Source organism: Tympanuchus pallidicinctus, unplaced genomic scaffold (genome assembly GCF_026119805.1).
Source record: "Tympanuchus pallidicinctus isolate F22 unplaced genomic scaffold, pur_lepc_1.0 scaffold2, whole genome shotgun sequence".
In the NCBI taxonomy this organism is placed as follows: domain Eukaryota; kingdom Metazoa; phylum Chordata; class Aves; order Galliformes; family Phasianidae; genus Tympanuchus; species Tympanuchus pallidicinctus.
Window position 1 is genome coordinate 52,633,645 of NW_026294721.1, and position 14,477 is coordinate 52,648,121.

At 38.6% G+C, this 14,477-nt stretch overlaps 1 protein-coding gene and 1 long non-coding RNA gene across 3 annotated transcripts in view; one reads left to right on the forward strand and one right to left on the reverse strand.

Moving 5' to 3' along the window:
* Positions 1-14,477, forward strand: part of SEC24B (SEC24 homolog B, COPII coat complex component) — a 553,630-nt gene that overhangs the window by 108,584 nt on the left and 430,569 nt on the right. The window lies entirely within an intron of this gene.
* Positions 1-14,477, reverse strand: part of LOC128080006 (uncharacterized) — a 59,373-nt gene that overhangs the window by 11,913 nt on the left and 32,983 nt on the right. The window contains exons 4-9 of one of the 2 annotated variants that reach the window (XR_008206421.1): positions 10,688-10,798; positions 10,083-10,217; positions 9,074-9,299; positions 6,726-6,916; positions 5,908-6,020; positions 2,637-2,712 (exon numbers count right to left, since the gene is read on the reverse strand). This is a non-coding gene — a long non-coding RNA (uncharacterized LOC128080006). The remainder of the gene's footprint in view (positions 1-2,636; positions 2,713-5,907; positions 6,021-6,725; positions 6,917-9,073; positions 9,300-10,082; positions 10,218-10,687; positions 10,799-14,477) is intronic. The other variant, XR_008206420.1, reaches the window with a different exon arrangement.

Genomic DNA, 14,477 nt, shown 5'->3' on the forward strand with positions numbered 1-14,477 from the left:
TGAAAAGCAGAGAGAAAATGAGTTACAGAGACAGCGCTTGCTTCTCCCAGTGCAAAGTGTCTGCCACCTTATGCTGCTTAAAATAATGCTACTGGTTAGGAGGGACTATTTGGGAATTGGAGTAGATGAGCTCTAAGAGTCCTTTCCAACTCCAGTGATTCTGTTTGCAAAAGACACGACACCTTACATATCACAGGGTCTGTGACCACTGGAAGCCAGAAGTAAGATGGCAGGTATCCTAGCATAGCAATTGGGCTGCTGCAACCAAGAGAATATGCATGTATCCAAGCATTAATGGCATGTTCTTGTTCATGAATGGGCAAATCTTCAGTTTGCTTTAGAAGCCCAGATGCAAATGAAGGATAAACTGGCTCTAAGTTTATGCTATCTAAAAGCATATTAATGTGTTGGAAATTCTTTCAATTAATTTTTGCACCCGAACTTGATTGGGTAAAAATTTTTTTCCTCAAAATGCTCTGTTTAACCACTTTCTTAGAGCTGCCTTCCAAAGTATATTCACTTAAGTTTTCTGTATTTAATCTGTAATTATTTTTCTCCATTTCCTAACCTGACTAGGAATTTAAAACATCTCATACTGCTTCTTAGCTACAAATTTTAAAGACAATAACGCCACAGAGAAAAGTAATGTCGTATTGCTGAGAAGCATTAATAATATTCAATACTCAAAGCTTTGCTAAAAAGATTTCAAAAAGGGACTAAATACGTTTTAAATAAGAGCTTTCTTCTGGACTTATTTAAAATAAAAACTCATTTTCAGCAATATTTTTTTTTCCAGGAAAACAGGTTACACTGTAAAAGATCTATATTAATACAGATACATTCAAAAAAATCTATCACTTCAACATCACTTGTGCCCAAATCAGTGTATTTCATTTTGCTGAACAGACCCTCATTATCCAGTTTTTTGGCAGTTAGAAAAAAAAAAAAAAAAAAAAAAAAAAGGAGATAGGAGACAGGAGACAACCACTCCCTGTTGATATCTGCTCTCATCCAAGTAAAACATTACCAGTTTCTCACTGCCTAAACTGCTTGGTGTGTGGGAGTTGCACAAGCAGGTGATTCATGAGAAAGTTATTTCAGTACACATCTTAAAAAGCTATTTTAAAAAAAATACTCCTTTTCCCCTCACCTACCCCTCTGATGCATTTACAGAAAATCTGGATAAATACTGAAGTTACAAAGTGCTTTGAGATTATTTGGGGCTAGATTATTTTTGAGGTCCCTTCCAACCCAGGACATTCTAGATTCATCTATGGTTTCAGTAATTCAGATCAATTTATGAATGTACTTTATCAACTTTGACATACTAATAGATCCTGAGATGGAATATATTTCTATTTAAATTATTGATTTTTGAGGACTTTTATTCCTAAACAGAATGAAATTTGAAATATGAGAAAGTCATATCAGCAAAGCTCTGCATTCAAATACCAGACTGTATCGTGCAAGTTAATTCCAAATCCTATTAACTCTCACAATAGCCCCTTCAGACTGAGATTTTGGCTGTGTGCATCAGGTGGGTATAATTACTGTTCTTCTAGATAATCTCTTATTAACACTTTCTGCTTATGCTTCAAAGTAAAGAACATTTCTCCACCCAGGCTACTACTCAGCGATACAACTGCAATTTCCTGGAGATGAGATTTTTCTATATTGCTCTATAGATCCAAGAAATACTTGAATTTCTCAATTACATCCTGAATGTGCAAACATAAGGGGCACCAGGTGGATGCAAAATAATTCCCACAAAGTAAAGAAGAAACTCTGTCATCTCAAAAAGAAAAAACAAAACAAAAGACCATTACCCTAGAACAAAAACATTTGAAGAGATGGGTATCTTGAATTCTTTGTCTCTACTGTGCTACAAAATGATATAAAATCTAAAGAAATTTGGGAGTTTACTGATGCCTACTGTCCTCTTATGCATTAGCACCCAGTTTGTTTTTTCCATTATATTTCCTTGTTTGTACAAAGTACTCTGATGTGCGTACCATAAGGATGAAATGAATCCTGCATTTCAACTCAAAGAACATATTTCTGTGAGCAAAATTTAGAGCACCTATTGAAGGATTCTTGTGGCCCCATTTTTATCTCCATGATATAAATGAGCTGCGTCAGTACTGCACAGAAATTCATATGACTGAGCTGTAGCTAGAGTATCGCCAAGTAAAACCTGTCAATGGTATCTACAACAGCTAAACTAAATCTATCGACTATTTGGAAGCATCTGCTGGGCTCTAAAAAGCAGAAAACAACATAGATCTTAATCAGATCAGACACCAGCTTCTCTCAACTCTATCTCAAAGTCTATCTGATTTCGTGCTTCTTTATAAAATCAGTTAAGATCATAAGTAGTCAAGATATTCTGTCTGGGAACCCCAAAAGACATCTATGGAAAACAGCACTATTTTTAAAAGACCATACCTATAAAACTATGCCATGAATGACTTCCTCTGATCATTCAAAGTGACACAATCAATTGTACCAGCCACAGGGCATTTCCTGCATGTCTAAAAGCTCTGTTTTCGTAGGGGCATCTTGGCCTCTTTTACAAGTGGAGAGGTGTCATTCACAAATCCATCCCCAGTGCCACCTTTTCCAAGAAATGCACTTACACTTCTCTGCAGAAGAGCTCAGCCTCCTCAGAGCTGAGAGCCAAAGCATCTTAAGAGCAGTGAGTCATTTGCTACACTGAAATCCAGCACGAAACACACAGTTAATTAGTACAGATAACATAACTAGTGACTACAACATGTCAGATGTGGAATATTTAAGCTACAAAATTTTGTCACTTTACAGTAGTTATTTCGCTTTCCAGGCAACTTAGCAATGTGAGAGAATGTTTATGGAAAACTGGATCATTCATTCAAGCATGAGTTTCCAAATGAAGTTTATTTTAAGGAAGTTACGTATAGTTTATTCTATCAAGCTTTTCATTTACATCTGGACTCAGCAAAGCACTTTGGCATGACGCGTTTGAGCTCAAGATGTACTTCCGAGAATACATAACTAGAAACATCAATTTTAGACAAACAGGACTGACATTATCAAGAACGGAAAGAATTTGTAAAGATTTTTGCTCCCTGCAAAAAATGTGCATGTATCTTTTCTCCTACAGACAATCATTGTTGGCTGAAAACATTCTATTTCATCCTAAGTTTTGTTCCAGTTGCCATGCATGTGTTCTAAAGAGCACTCAGCTTACCTGAATAAGTACTTCTATAACAAATGCTCGATTTGTACCTTGAGTTCAGTTTTACAGCGTAGATCTACCCACTGTTTTTAAGCTTATTCACTTATGATCTGTCGTGCTCTCTTCCTTTGTGATTTACAGATTCTCTTCGGGAAGGGCACAAAGAAGGTACTTTAACACTGGCTAGCCTTAAATTACCAGTAATTTAGGTAGCCCTGTCTCGTTGCTCTTCTGAAATCTTCCTCATACTGAAACTGCAATCAGAGCTTCTTATCCAGTGTAGTATCTTGCTCTTGACAACAACTACTAACTCTCTTAAAGGACACACACTAGAACATATAAAGAAGAGCCACAGAAAAAGCTTAATTCCCTATAGAAAAATTTTTAGCTCATTAGTTAGGTGATTTAGATCTCCTCTCGTATTCAAGTCTTCCTTTGTCTTTTACATAGAAGCAGCTGAAGTTCACAGCATTCTACACCCCACACTCTATGTGGGTGCTGGTTATGGGTGGGTGTCTGCTGGTTATGATTTCACTTCTATCCATTCCAGGAAAGTGACAATCACACAAATCTTATATTTCTTGAAGCTTGTTCACTGCTACTCTGTCCTGTCCCGGTACAAAGCACTAAAACCTCCATTTATTACACTGATTTACTACTGGGAAGTGGCCTTAATCAAACTTTCCAAACTAACAAAAACCTAAGCTCATGAGTTGGGATCACGTGAGAAAGATGATGCCTTTTTGCCAATAGGCCCCTGTGGGTGGGATGAGCACATTGCAATGCTTGATTACTGCCTCAGAACCTGCCTTCAAAAATTGTGCTCACTTCTATGAGGGAACTCACTCATAGTTTCAATTTCTGCCCTGTACAGGACATTACACATTTGGCACGTTGGGTAGAGCCCTAGCCAAGAGTGGGAGGACAGCAAAATTTCCCTTCCACAGATATAGCAAATGTCAAAAGGAATGTTTTAGAAAATGGAGTCTAAAGAAGCAAGTCTCATTCTGAACACCTGACACTAAATAATTGCATCCATCAAGTCTTCAGCTTCTGAAAGATGGAAGCTATTACTCTTCCGGAGAGCATGAGTGTTATAAGTAAACACTCTGTCTTTCCAAATTACTGGTGGTTTCCATGGGCTTAGTGAAGAATTTCATCACTTTTTTATTTAAAATTTGAGCTGCTAGGGGACATTTCTATTTAAACATTGATTTCCAATATTCCTCTGAGGAACAGAGATGCGATATAACTGGATTGCCTTTTCATTGAATTTGTAAGAATTTGGTAAATATTTATTCTGGAAAATCTACTTACAACAGTTCTTCAATAAACTTTCATGAGTTTGGTGGATTGCATACCGTACTCATTATCAGAGAACTACATTTACTCACATACCTCATTCACAAAAGCACAAAACTTTGTTTCCAGTTTTCTGCTTTCACTATTTTAGAATCTATGGAGAATTTGAGGTTTGCTGTATAACATCCCCATCATGTGCCCAGGCATACATTTAACAATTTTAAAAGCAAAGACAAGACCACTTCCAAAGGGACTGCTCCCTTCAGGGAAAGTGGAAAAACAGCTGTGAATCATAATGCCAGTGGATTTGATATTCATGATTTGTCCTTTCAACTCAGTTTATTAAAAACAAACATCACCATTTGGCCGCTGCAGGGATGCCTCTTAGGAATAAGTGGTTCTAAGTCTAACTTAATCAACAACAGGCTCAGTTGTTCTCATCTGCTGCATAGGATTCAAAAGCCTGGCTTAGTGATAAGAGTACTATCAGGTACTACAAAAATTTCACAACTCCTTCCTGGAATGAGTCCTGAATGTGCATAACATGTTTAGCTAGTAAAAGTTTTCCCAGGGTTTAGCACAAGTTCACTAATAGTCTTAGGATTTCACTTCTAGAGGAAATTGAACCAGATGTTCTCAAGAGGTGACTTTAAATGGTGTAACTTTAACATTCTAATCTGTTCAGTGCTGATGCTACAATTGTTATTTGCTGCTACATTCTTGCAGGCGTAACATCATTTTTTGCATCACCTGCAGTTCTCATCAGGCTACAAATAGCCGCAAATAGTGCCTATTGATTAGCCCCTCATTCATGGATAATGTGAAAATACGAGGTCAAAGATAGCTTCAGCAATGGAACAAACTTGTTATCTGCAGCAATAGGTGTTGGCTGAAGTGTTTGCAACCAGTCATACAAAGGGTGAATCTTTCCAGCGTCTTGTTATGCTAAGAGATAATCCTTGCATTGCCTGTGATGGGGTTTGGTTCAATCTTCTATGCAAATTTAGTAAGACATACGTAAAATAAACCTTGTGAGGAAGTATAAACTGTGCTAAACTTGAAGTTGTTTGCCAACAATTATTTTCCCCTCTGAAGAATGTACATACATGTTATACCTGACCACTGAGCAACTAAGTGTAATTTTTTTAGGTGATAAAACTCTTGCTTTCATGTACATACAGCCACTCCCAGATCACACCAGGACACTTCACTGGGTCTCAGGCAGAACCCTTGAAGCTTTTAACCTTTCATAGTCTAGCAAAAAGCCTTTATGCTGCAAATTCAATCAGAAGGTAACTGATTCATTTCAGACTGGAAAGAGAAATGCTACTGTTCAGCTTCAAGTGGGGATAGAGATCTCCTCAGACAACTGAGGGAAGAGGGATTCTTACCTCTAGACAGATTTCTTACTTTGTACTGAGATTCTTCTGGTTCCATTTCTGGCAAGAGCTGTCCTCACTTGTGGTAAGAGGTCAACCATGCAATGTGTGATGAGCAGGTAACACTAAAAAAAAAAAAAAAAAAAAAAAAGTACTGCTTTGTCAGTCAACTTCTTTAAGTTGAGTGTTCCATTTTAATTTTGTTTACTTTCAGCAGTCTTCAAAAGTTTGCAATATTACATTAACTCTCAAGAACACAAAGTTTTTTCATTTATTTCAGTTACATGGGAAAATAATTAGAATTCTCCCATGACTTTGCTGTTTCTTTTCAGGAAAACCAAAAGCATGTCTCTGAAAGCTCATACAATGGCAGGGTTTGACTAGAAGAGGATTTCTCAGGAATTTAGTTAGTTTACTGACATCTTACTGTAAGTGGCAATTTCTTGGCAAAAAAAAACACACTGGTAGGAAGAACTTCAGCACGGAAGAAGAGCCATATACAGCATGCTGAATATTTTCTACAGTGTTTTCCAATTGCGTGAAGACAGGAAATCCATCTGTTTGGATTACGTATTTTGTGGTGAGAAGCAGATTGTATTCACTACTTAAGGAGATGTCATGTTTTTCACACACATCGCAGAAGGAAATGATAGTATTGTCTCTTGTCTCTTGGAGATGGCTTCTCCCAAGCCTCAGGGTTATGTGGATCATCAAAACTTTCCCAGATACTCACTCATTCAGGCAGGTCAGGAGGTGGGTAAAGAAGTGAGAAAGCTGCCTGCAGGCAAGCTGTCAGACTGACACTGCAACCGGTAGGGTTGGACAAATACCTGTTTTGTCTTAGAGAGCAACCTGAGGTCTGATATCCAGCCGCACCCTAGCAAGACAGCCAGTTCTTCCAAGCCCCATGTGGCAACCTGCTTTCCTGCCTTCCTGTTGCTGTCTGAATCAGGGGAAATAAAAGGGTGCATTGTCTGAACTGGTGAGCAGATTCAACACGGTTTCCAGAAAAGTTGATCAACTGAAAAGAAAACAGAAAGATACATTCTCCTGTCCTGTTTTCAGTCCCCTGCAAAAGTGCAGTGATTATTTAATGTACAGAGAGGTGTGGGGAGCCTCTAACAAGCATGGGAAGTTGCATATCCACAGTTTCAGTGCTACATATAAAAGAGCACTGTGCATCAAACCATGTGCCATTCAGTAAGATGTTCTTAGATAGGTCAGAACTTGGAAAAAAAAAAAAAAAAAAAAGGTAAAACATTATCTCAACCATCAAAACCACACAGAGCTACAGTGCAGATAAAAGACAATTTACGTACGTATTTAACACTCCTGAAAAGATCAATTTTAGCTAAGAAAAACATGTTTAAAGATAAAGACGTTGCGAAAGCCTGAAGATTACAGCAAATATTTTGAATAAGACATCAAAATAGTTATACTCCAAGCAATTTATGTTTTCCTTCAGTTTTATGAGGGTGGCTGGAATGGTGTAAAATATGTAAAATATGCCTGAGGTAATCAAATGTTTTACATCAAGGTTCAAGTGTTTTTCCTACCCCAAGCTGGCAATGATAACAATAGCAATGTCTAGAACCTGGTAGAACTTGCTTTTTTACACGGAGCAATTTCAATTTGTTTGTTTTCCTTCCTGTTAAAAAAGGAACTGAAAGTAGAGTGGCTATTTGAAAGTCTTTTTAGAAAGACGGCTGTGTTACCTGAATGTCTTGAAAAGAAAACTGGGAGGAAGAGAAAGGGTAGAAATAAACACTTCCACAGCATTTTCATAAAGGATTAAACATTCAAAATCAGCAACATTTTAGGAACAACTCATCTTCATCTTTTCAAACTTCTTCAAGGGAAGCAACCATAAAGACAGGATGGAATCTGACTTGAACAAAGAAACAAAATTACTTATACTGACTTTGAAAACTCAATTCTGTGAAAGTCTGAGATATTTAACATCATTTCCTGTTACATCTAAGAGAAAAGAAAACAAATCCAGAATCCAAGCTCTGCTCTTCACATAAATTAAAGCTCAAATCACTGAGGGTGTAATGGCTTGAAACACTGACAAAATTTGGATCATTTAAAATTATCGTACCTCAAAACGTCTTCATGCATCTACCTCACTTTGCACTAGCACTTTGGAAACTGTACTGCTGTAAATATGTCCAGCTGATTGTTCACCTTTCTATACAGATCTGAAGTACTTATCTCCCCAAACGAGAACATTACAAAAAAATATACTATTCCCAACCCTTTCACTTCTACAAGAACAGCAGAAAGGATTGTGGCTTTGCTCTGTATTTTCTTACTTGCTGTATGTCTGGTTATCAGGGAGACAATATCAAGCACAGTCATTCTTGGAAATTGTTTCAGCCCAGATCAACCTTCTGGGTATCAAACATTTTATGCTCCCTAGCACCTGAGAAAAAGGAAAAGGGAAGGCTCTCCTGTGTTCTCCAGAGCTGCAAAAGGAGAGATTGATGCCAGAGGCTCCATGCAAATTTGTCTCAATCCACAGTTGAAAAAAAAATCACCAGAAAGAAAATTGATTGAATCATAGAGTAACTTGGGGTGGAAAAAATCTTCAAGTCCAACCATCAACCTAACCTATGTCTCTCAAATACCTTCAGGGACAAAGACTCCACCACTTCTCTAGGCAGGCTGTTCCGATGCCGCCCATTCTATGAAGAAATTCTTTCTGTTATCCGATTCTTCCTGATACCCGTGACAATCATCACAGAGAAAAAAGGAAAAGTTTTCTCTGCCTCAAGTATTTAGCTTATCCCTGTCACATGTTGGAGAGCTTTCCCTATCTGATTCTCTTTCTAATCATGCCCAGTATTTGTTAATTTGTAATTAGTTCTGCTGTTTGCACTTGGCCTGACATCAAACAAATACCAGCTCCCTTCTGCTTCTGCTGCACTATAAGCCACTAAACAAAAGAAACTGCCCTCATGTATTTAAGCTTCAACAACTGCAGACAAGCATGAGATGAAAATATTTATTTCTAGAATTAGAAACAGCCACCATATCTATCCACCAAGCTTACCTTCTATGGGCAGCTCAGGAACAGAGCTATCTACGAGATGCATGAATTTCAGTTATTTTTGCACCTAAAGTTTTAAGAAACTGGAAGTGCACTTAAATGACATGCCTGCAGCCTTGAACATACCAACCCAGAAGAAGACACGCTGGAAAATCAGGGAAACCAAGTGGCTGCACCATGGGTCAGGGCAGCACACGTTAGCTGAGGTCCCCATTGTCCACAGCCAGACAAGTACCATGTGCTGCATGTGGCTTACGCAAAGCACAGCTAGCTTATCCAGGAACAAGTATACTGTGTTAGCAACGCATGCTTGATGAGATGCCTGTCTTCATTCTCAGCAGCCATCGCACCACTTAATGGGACAAAGAGGTTAGAACCCTTTTACCTACCTATTTTTCTTTTTCCATAGATGATATTAAATAAGACAAAGAACACCTGAGTACCTTCCATTTAAGCGCTCCAGACTATTACTGAATTCAAAAAGGAATGAGATCAGGAAGTAATCTGAGATTAAAAACTATTTCTTTTCCCACGTTTTCTGAAAAGCAGAACATGAAGGGTCCTTTTCTCCCTAACACAAAAACATAAATGAATCATTTCCTTGCTCATAAGTCCATAACAATTGTTTATTGACATCTGCTAATTTTCTGTTGACTTCAAGTTCAATGATTCTGTGGTTTAGAATTCAATTAACTTCTGGTGTGCATTGACAGATTTACCACTTCTTCCTCCTGTCTCTTTGTCCAGTGCCAAGAGACGGCTCAATCTCTTGGAGTTAGTTCTTCCTCAAGATTTGCAATTAGTCAGTCATCTGCTATTCCAGCTAAAGGATTTCGTTTTCATCCGGTATTTTCAGCAAGATTTTCTTGTATATTATTGTGCATACATTTCATCTAATCTCCTTCAGCATAACAACAGCTTTAGGCCTTAGTAGGCTAGTTTCAGAGCTGGGTAAGTTCTGACCTCTGAAAACATATTCAAGCATTTTTCCCAATGCACAAATGCTTGGAGTCATCTGCACAGATTTCTGTCATGAGTGAAACAGTTATTGCTGGAAAGCTGCTGCTGGAGTCATGAAGGTTGCTTTAAAAAAAAGGGGTTCTGGGTTTTGTGTGGAATGAAGTACTTAACTTACATGCTTCAGGAGGGATATCTGGCTTTTCTGAACGGGAGGTAAATGGAGCTATGGAGACCAAATCATTTGTCTAACTTGCTTTACCACATCATCCCCCCTTACATCCAGAAACAAAAGAACTTCTACGGCAATGATCTGGAAAGGAAATGCAACAAACAACAAGTTTTAAATGTTGTTCTTCACAACTTACTTTTGTTTCTTTGAGAGAGATTATGTTACTGAATGATTCATTTTGTTGAATCACAAAGGATGGCACAGTGAAAAACTTTTGGGAACATTCACATTCGAAAGGCTGCAGGGAAGGATTTCCCCCCTCCCCACATCCTCAGCATGTGAATCTGCAAAATGGGAGGATGCCTTCCCTCCCCAACAACCTTGTGCCCCTGGTGCTTCTAAGCAAGACCTTTCAGTACTTCCTCAGGAGATGAAGCAGCTTAACAGTTTTAAGATGGCTGCTCTTGAAAACACTTGCATTATTTCCTTCTTAAATAAAACGCGTGCAACAATATTGCTGTTAAAACCTATCTGAGTGGAATAAGGGAGACAGCACATGCCATGTTACGTTATGAGGCTTAACATTTAACTAATTGCGTTGGCCTACTTACGTGAACTGGAGATTATTCTCTCATAAATGACATCTGATTTCTCTAGGGAGCCATTCATGCTATGAGAGACAATTGCAAGGGTCCTCAAGGGGATGAAGCCCCGTGATTTAACTATTCAAACATAAACAGAGAGCATCTCAAATTTTCATCAGTAATTTAACCACATGCAAGAAATGCAGAACAAAACTCTCCTCTTCTGCAACTTCTACACAAATATTTCATTTTTAATTCTTATTTCTTTTTTACACAGGAATAACAAAGCATTAATTGAAATATGAAAAGCAGCTGACTGGCCCTGACATGGTGATGTGCTCTTTTGGTGGTTTGTTTTTTTTTTTTTTTTTTTTTTTTCAGTTCCAGGGGGATTTTTGCAGGACTTAATGGGAAACAAATTGTTAGCACAGAGCCTGCAAATGGGTGCAGGCCAGATGTCAGCTGATGTAGGAAGGAGATCCGGCCTGTGTCTATGAATACCTCTGGATACCAGTGAAGTATTTGAGATAAAACATCCCTTATTCATGTATCATCTTGCAAGCTGGGAAGGGCTTTTGCTTCTCTTCAAGGCCGGAGATGCTGCTAGGATAAAGGCATTCACATTGTGAGGTAGTATTTGAGTTCTCATTACCTCAGCCTGTTTCTCACAAATGGGAGAGCTAAGGAAGTCAACAGTGTGCCAGCTTACACTCCCACTTATGAATAAGGCTGAGGCCATTTCTGAACACATGCAGCTGTGTCCAGTGGTCTGCTTTGGCTCTCCATGCTGCACTCGGAATGTGAATGTGGCATCCTGACTTGCACCTGAAATAATGTTGCCAGCAAGAACAAGGAAGTAATCATCCCTCAGTACTCAGCACTAGTGAAGCCACATCTTGAGTAGTTTGTTCAGTCTTAGGCCCCTCACTACAAGAAAGTCATCGAGGCCCTGGAGCATATCCAGAGAAGTGTAACAAAGCTGGTGATGGGTCTGGAGCACAAGTCTTATGAGGAGCAGCTGAGGGAGCTGGGATTATTTTGTCTGGAGAAGAGGAGCCTCAGGGGAGATCTTATTGCTCTCTAAACTACCTGAAGGTAGGCTGTAGCAAGGTAGGTGTTAGCCTCTTTTCCCATGCAACTAGCGATAGGACTAGAGGGAATGGCTTCAAGTTGCACCAAGGGAGGTCAAGGTTGGATGTTAGGAAATACCTATTTTTCTGAGAGAAAAGTTAAGCACCGGATGTGGTGGAGTCATCATCCCTGAAGGCGTTCAGGAAACATTTAGATATTGTACTGAGGGACATGAATTACTGGGAAATATTGGTGATAGGTGGATAGTTCAACTGGATAACCTTGGAGGTCTTTTCCACCCCTGGTGATTCTGTAAATCTTTAGGTTTATGCTTTTTTATTGTTCATACAAAAATTCTGCTGCCAGGAACAGAGAAATAACTCCCCAAACTGCAGACATCTGTTTAGCTGATTGCTTCTCTAAGCTGCCCAGCTTTCAAACCAAATTCATCAGATTTCATTGATCATTAAACTTGGCCTATTATTAGAGCTCCAGTAATGTTGATGGGGACTGATTAAGAATGGATAATCTTTCAGATTCATTCATGACCTTTACTGTACATTTTTCTTCATTACATAACAAAATATCATAATCAAAGCAGTGCATATGCACGGACAAAATAAGCTACAAAGGTAAAAATAGACATATTCAGATAAATAATGGGTTTAAAGTATGCTCACCTTTAGCATTTCATTATATTTCAAATTAAAGAACAGCAATAAAAGCGGCAATTAACAATGAATGTGGCAACATTCCAAAATGAAATATGTGATTATTTTCAATTCTGCCATACTACACAGTTTTTGAGCAAAACTGTTTGTCCGTTTAGGTCAGTCTGAATCTTTCTTTGAATATATCATTCGCTGTAAGAGAAGGAAAAATGCAGAGTTCCATTATGTATAAAAATAAAAGGCTAAGCTGATTTACAGGTTTCTAAATAACATCCCTCATTAAAATTATGATGGCATTATTAATCTGTAATATATTATACTGACTTGAGCAAATGAACATTTAGTACAAGAAGAAAAACGTTCTGCTTCACACAATAAAATGACAAGGTCGGGTGAGGAAATTTTCAAGGGAGTGAAGACAACCACTGCTTATAGAATTACACTGAAACCTCTGCCTTCAGCACTCAAGGACGCTTCTGCAGACAATTCTCCTGACACATACAGTGTGAAAGCAGACTCACTAACATAAGGTAACCTTGTGTTTGATTGCAAACTTTTTGCTTAATTGGGATGCAATGGAGTGTGATGACCGGCAAAGGAGGGGTGGGGAAGGGCTGGCATTGATTCAGAAACCAAGGGAATGACACCACTTGCGATGACAGGGAAAGACGTAGGCTGTTGTGTGCTTATCCAATAACAGCCAGTGAACGCTCTGAAAGGGACCATCTGCTGAGCTAAATCTTGGATTTAGTTTTAATCCATGTGGCTTCCTCTGCATTTATCTAGGGCTTTCAGACAGAGCGGAAGGCCTCAGTGTGACCAAGGAAGAATAGAGGTCACTTTGTTAATGTCTCCATGTTCCTACATAACATTCATAGAAAACTGACTTGGTGACTCCATAGGATACCTAAACATACGCCCACAAAGGCCCACAAAGCCTTCTGACTGTGACTGACCACAAGAAAACCAGAGAGGCTGCTCTGTCACCAATGGCCAAATGGCTGAAACAAACTTCTGTGTGCTGGGGCAGCAGATTGCCCTAGGAGACAACCTCTGCCATGGACACCGAAGAGAAGATATCTGATCCGAATGGATGTGTATCCTATCTGAATAGAAAGATATTTCCTTCAATAGACAAGAATTCCAGCCAATTTAGTTTCAGTTTTAAAGCTTCCAAAAGATGGACAGAAACAAAAGATCATTGAGATGAAAAGCAAGGTCTCTCATTGCAACAAGTTGCAACGCACAGCCGCAGGCTAACTGCATGCAACTGGCTGGCTGATAAGTTTTTCTTGGTGTCAACATCTGTTGCAGGCTGTAAGAGGAGCCTAACCAGAGAGCTTAATCTGCAAGAAACCACCAGCAGAGGAAGCGAAGGTTAAATCAGTTCGTCACATTACTGAGTTCATTAGCTTAAATGTATGTGCATAAATTGATTCTAATTTTAGGAATCATGGGAATTTATTTCACTGTTCACTCATTGAATAACATGTAGCAGAAAAGGAGGATTACTTTTTCTTCTAGAGAACACATCTGCTTTTAATTCTGTGTGGAGCTGCGTTCACCTGTACTATGAGAGCTTCTGAAAAGCAATCTTCATACAGCTTACAGCGCAGTTCTGCCACAGGCAAAGCTTTTCTCCTGGAAAATTTTCTTCTTATGAAATGGAAATAAGAAGTTCTTCTGCTTCTTTGCAACTGAAGGAATTATCATCCCTCATAGACTGCTTTACATATTTAATGAACAATTACAAGCTGGTAAAATATTACTTAAAATAGTTAAACCTATTTTAAATTTCCTCTTTGAGATGTACCCCTCTTCAGTGACATACTGGAAGAAAAGAATGCCAGAGCATAAATATTCACTGCAAAGACGAGACAAAAACAAATGTAAGGAGGTGCTACCATCAAATTTTGCCTAGGCAGTTTGACTAGAAACTCAGATTGTACAAGTCCAGAACATCAACAAACACTGACCTACAAAAAGTGAATGAAACCCTAAAGCATATATGTGAGGCGTATATCAGACCTATTTATGTAACACCAGCCAGCACTGTTCCAAAACCACTGCATTTG